Source organism: Solanum stenotomum, chromosome 10, assembly GCF_019186545.1.
Source record: "Solanum stenotomum isolate F172 chromosome 10, ASM1918654v1, whole genome shotgun sequence".
Lineage (NCBI taxonomy): Eukaryota > Viridiplantae > Streptophyta > Magnoliopsida > Solanales > Solanaceae > Solanum > Solanum stenotomum.
In genome coordinates, this window is record NC_064291.1 from 48,090,752 (window position 1) to 48,096,751 (window position 6,000).

Consider the following 6,000-nt stretch of genomic DNA (forward strand, 5'->3'; position numbering starts at 1 on the left):
TGAAAGTTTTGGTCCCTCAGCTTGCTTGCTTGGAGATGTTTCATGCATTAGATCTCCATAAAAAATGTCTAGCTAATCTTTAGGCAAAAATGTTAGATGTTTAATAACTTTCTTACTTTAAACGCGAATTTTTACATATATTTGAAGTTTAATAATAACTAAACTCGCAAATTATTATACACTGCGATTAGGCTATGCACTTGCCCCACATTTTTTATGAGAGTAAATTATGTCTTTTGTGAGAGTATATTCTAATATTTAAAAATTATCATCATACAAAGTTCTGCGCGAAGTAGTGGTTTTGTTTCAATAGTGCTGAATAACACAACTCACTCATATTGTTAATATCAAGCTCGGATTAAAAAGAAAAGTGACAATCATCATAAAATTAGCCCATTTTTGAAAAGTCCTCACAATATGAATAGGCGAATTTAAATGGAAAAATATATCCCAAACTTATTTTGGACTACGACTTGTCATTGTTAATTTTTGGACATGATATGACTTTCTTCAAAATGCACATGCATAACTTGAAATAACTGTTTTAATTAGCTAAAGGGGTGAGTTGAAGTTACACATGCTTTAATATTATCCATGAATTTGGAAAATCTAAAGCTACAAGTCAATGATGTCATAGTCATGCTTTAATAGGATTGAGAAATCCACAGTGAATTCAAAGTCAACATACTTCAAAATATCTCTAGGTTGTTTCTGTTTGTTAAACACATATGAAAGAGCGGTCAATTGAACACCTTTTATTACAAAATTACAAATCAAAATTGTTTTCGTTGATCATCATCCTCAAGTTCCTCATTTTTTTTCTTTTCAAAATGACAAAAAATCAGGCCTGAAATTCCACATCGGTTGCCCTAGGTATATAAGTTAAATATTGCTTTCAGTTACTGCAGTAATTTTTTATTTTTAGCAAAACAAGTTGAAAATTTTAGGATGATTTGACTTTTAATTTTCTACTCATTAGGTTTTGTTTACTTGTTGGGATATTACAGATTTTTTGAATTATGAATTATACAGATTTTTTTTGTTGTAAGTTGACTATTTAAAGCTATCCTAAGCTTAATAAAAATATCGAGAAACAATTTCAATCATTTTAAACTTTTTGTTGCTCCGCCATCTTTTTTTCTTAATAAAAAAATCAATAATATAAAAAAATCATATTGTATGTATAGGTGTCCAAAAAATTACTTTTTATATTAAATCTTAAATATTCTTGACGTAATTTCTGATTCCGTTAGGGGATTCAAAAGAAATAGATCCTAGCTCTGCCCACAGAGTGATAATTGGTAGAATTAAATTTTTGTTGAAACAATGACTCAACCATACTATATTTGACTATAGATAGTTGCAACACACACACATATATATACAGGGACCAGAATCTTTATTGCTACTTAATTAATTTTCTCTTTACCAAAAATTTTATAAAAATTCAGAAGCCTTTGTTCCAACCAAATGCTAACTAGTTTTAGTTCTATCTATCTGTCACATTATTAATTGATATCACATGCATCATATTTATGTGAAACTGAAATACACAGAGATTGAAACTTGGATCCTCCTGCCTTGTCTATCAACAAATAACCACAATTCTACTTATTTTATCAGAGTCGGATTCAAGATTTTCAGTTTCATAGATTTAATCTTTAAGGTTCATAGCATTGAATTCGTTTACTATTTGTTGGAATTTTAATTTAATGGATTTTTACATATAATTTTATGTTTTAGGTCGAAAGAATTAGATTCAGATAAACTCGGTCCGAGCAGATGCATGGACATAGACAAGTGTATACGTGTTATGCTGGCAATTGGTAGGACTGAAAAAATAGAAAAAACTTGCTCCCTTTTGGTTGTTTGGTGACAGGTTATTAAACCTAAATGTAGTCAAAATTATGTTTAGGTATATATGTTTGACTTTTTTATTTTTATTATTTGTTAAAAGATTTTGTCCTTCAATTTTGGGTTCCAAATTCATAAATGTTAGACTTTTGAATATATAGACCATTATTGTTTTTTAGAGAAAAGGGCTAAAAAATACTCCCTATTCGAAATAAAATAAATTTGTTCATTTCATCAGTTTCAATTTTGGCACAAATATGTCGTCACCATAAGTCAATTAGCTCAATAATTTCCTCACTAACGGTTACTTCAAAATTCAAAAAAATATAGTTTTACTATCGAACTATTTTAAAGATACACTTGTGTCTGTTTAAACTGTGAGATAAATAATGCTCTTAATTAGAAATGATTGTGAGATCATTACTTTTAAGTTTTAAATGAGATTACATGTAGGGACGACAAAGTTAAACTGGATGAGTTTGGACGGGTTATTGACCCATCTATTTATCAGCTCAACAATTAGAAGTTGGATTAATATATAGCTCAAGCTGACTTATGAGAAATCTAGTCAAAATATTTTTAAAAAGACAATATTTTTAGTTGTAATCTTATATTCTACTATTATATAAGAGGGAGTTTATGATGGGACATTGTAATGTCCAATCATAAACTCCCTATATAATATATAATATATAATATATAATATAATAATTTTTTTTTTTTACTATATAATATATATTTATTTTTCTACTATAAGGGAGTTTATATAATATATAATAATATAATATAATAAATCATTTACAAATGACTTAAAATATTTCATATTTAAAGGATATATAATAAAATAGGTTCACTTTCAAAATTCTATCTGGATCACATATATTGGGATAGAAAAAGTAACATATATCATTTTAAAATTACCAAAAAAGTATTAGAAATAATAATAATTAACAACTTAAAATATCTTAAAGACATTTTAAAAGGGTTAATTTTGTAATTCTACTATTATATAAGAGGGAGTTTATGATGGGACATTCTATGTGTCCCATCATAAACTCCCTATATAATATATAATATAATAAATCATTTTTTCTACTATATAATATATATAACATATATTTATTTTTCTACTATATAATAAAAGGGAGTTTATATAATATATAATATCATAATAAACTCCCTTTTATTATATAGTAGAAATAAATATAATATATATATATATAATAATATAATATATAATAATAAAATATAATAAATCATTTACAAATGACTTAAAATATTTAATATTTAAAAGATATATAATAAAATAGGTTGACTCTCANATATAGCTCAAGCTGACTTATGAGAAATCTAGTCAAAATATTTTTAAAAAGACAACATTTTTAGTTGTAATCTTATATATAGTTATAATAAAGAGAAAACAATTTTATTGGGTACTAAAAAGTTACAAAGAACAAATAAAACAATTACTTCAAAACTTAATACATAAGAATTGAGCAGATTGAATTATGACCTGCATTTTAGCCAATTTCAATTCATTTTAAATTTGAGGAAAAATTACTTGCATATGTACCTTTTAGTAAATAATTACTAATTTTAGCGAGATTTTATTTATTTATTACTACCATTTATAGCAATAATATGATAAATCTACAATATGTATTAAAAGTGAATTATGTATGCAATATATATGTATTAGTAACTATTTTAAAATATAGTATGCTTGTTTGGTAAGAAATTGACACATTGTACTATACGTGTATTAAAATGTGTAATAAATGTATTATTCATCAATAAAACTTGTATTATATGTGTTTTATAAATTGGTCTCTGTAATTTGTATTGAAACTGTATTATAAATGTATTAGAAGTGATTAAGTGAAAAAAATATTATTACTATAAATGGTAAATATTTTCTTAATATAATATATTTGTGTAAGTTTCCCTAAATTTAACCTGTTCAAATTTAGTCCAGCCCACCTATTTGATATCTCTGGTTACTTACATAAGAAAGTTAATTGTTTTTAGCTATATACCTTTGTTTACACCTAATTTATTTTTCATTTACTCAAAAATATGATAAAGAACGATCATCTAGCACCGTCCTTGTTAATTTTATTATAACCCTCCAATTATATTTAAACAACAAAATGAGCTCAATTGTATATTTTATTATGATCCAAAAACTACTCCTTTTATTATTATTTTTGTTGCAAAATATATATATTCACACGTCCAATCTAATGAAGAAATATTTTCCAAAATCATGCTTACAAAATAAAATAAAATATATTGACAAAAAAATGGTATCTTTATTCTGCATGCAACAATTTGATCAACTGAGACAAAAACACTACATATAAGAAAAAAATAAAATAAAAATAAAAAATAAAAAATAAATATATATATATATATATATATATATTAGGTGGTGATTAAGTGATGAAGTGAAGGCGAGGAGAGAGAGAGAGAAAAAAGGAAACGGGAAGAGAAGATGGTTGTGGAGGTGATGATGACAATGATCGAGTGAAGAGACAAGGAGGAAGGTGTAACATCTCGCAATTTGAAATAACTAGGAAGAAACTAATAATTGGAAATAGTTATTTTTTGAAAGAATGAAAATCTGAAAATTTTGTTAAGTTGAGTTGAGTTTTGGTCAACTTCAAACGACCATAACTTCTTGCTCAGGATGAGTTAGGGATACTTCCAGGTATGGTTGGAAATCGCTTGGAATAATCTTTCCAACGCCGCCAAGTTTGCGCGATTCCGAGTTTGTATGAGTGAGATATGCCCTTTGGAAGTTGGGCTGCTCAAATAAGGAAATGTCCAATCCGAATTTTTAAAGGGTGTTTTGGTCTTTTCCATACCCTATTATTTTAATTCGTTTTTGGTGAATTAATTAAGGGTCAAAACTGAATTAGTTCAGTTTAGGCAATTGAATATTTATGCTAGGATTTTTGGAGAAAGAACGCAAAAGGAGAAAAGAGGAGAAAGAGCAAAGTCCGTCGTTCTTGAAGGTTTAGCTTGTGAATTTTGTCAAGGTGGTGATCCCTATGAGGTATGTGAGTCTTTCATAGCGTTGGGTTCATTCACCCACGCGCCAATCATGTTTATTTCAGCGAAGTTTGTGCTAGAAAGTTGAGAATTGATGAATCTTGAATGGTGTTCTTGAATTTGTTTTTCGTTCTTGAATTGGGCTGAATTGAGAAGTTCTTGAGATCTTTACGTCAAGTTTTAGAGTTGTTTTGAGTTAGGTTCATGGGTACAAACGTTGGGTATCTGAATCTAAAGAGAATTTGAGAAAAATAGTCGAGTTTAGGCGATTTGGGGTTAGAAAAACGAAGAAGGAAAAAGTCGAGCAAAATCTAGTGCCCAGGCCACGTCGCGGACCCACCCCACAGTTTTGAAAAATTCATCCTCGCATCACGGAGCGGTCACGGACCGTTCTGCCTCAAAAGTTAATTCGCGACCTAAGATTTTAAATCACCTCCGCATCGCGGAGCAGTTCCCCAGAATCGATTCTTGATCATTTTCTCATGTTTAGTTATCTAACATCATTCCTATAAACATCATGAGATCTTTCCAATCACAAATCACGATCCTTGAATCCATAATTCAATTCAAGGATCAGTTAAGAGTCAAGTTAAGATTAGTTAAGAGTCAAGTCAAGAGAAGTTCATAGAGTCTTCCAAAAGTCTTTTACAAATGATTTAACCTTGTTGTAAGGCTTGAGTTTTGAGTTCAGTAAAGAGTAAAGTTGAAGTTCATTTCTTCAAAAGTATATGGGGACTACGTATTCCCAGAGAGTTTAAAATGTTTTCACATTTAAACAAGAAAGGAAACCTCGATTTCCAAAGAACCTTCGGGCTAGTTTTCAGAAAAGAGTAAATGCTTTCATAATTAAGCAAGAGGGGAAACTTTGATTTCCAAGATAGCCTTTGAGCTAGGTTTTTGAGCAATTATCTCAAATCACAAAAAGAAATATGTTTTAAATATAAAGAGCTAGTATCATATGAGAGTAGTATTGAGCACCGATATGAGGGATCATTCAGAGAACCCACAACCCCCATAAACCATGTAGTCATCATTGGTAGAAAAGGGTCATACTTTTTAGATAAATTATTTAATGCTTTTTAGCATAGACTA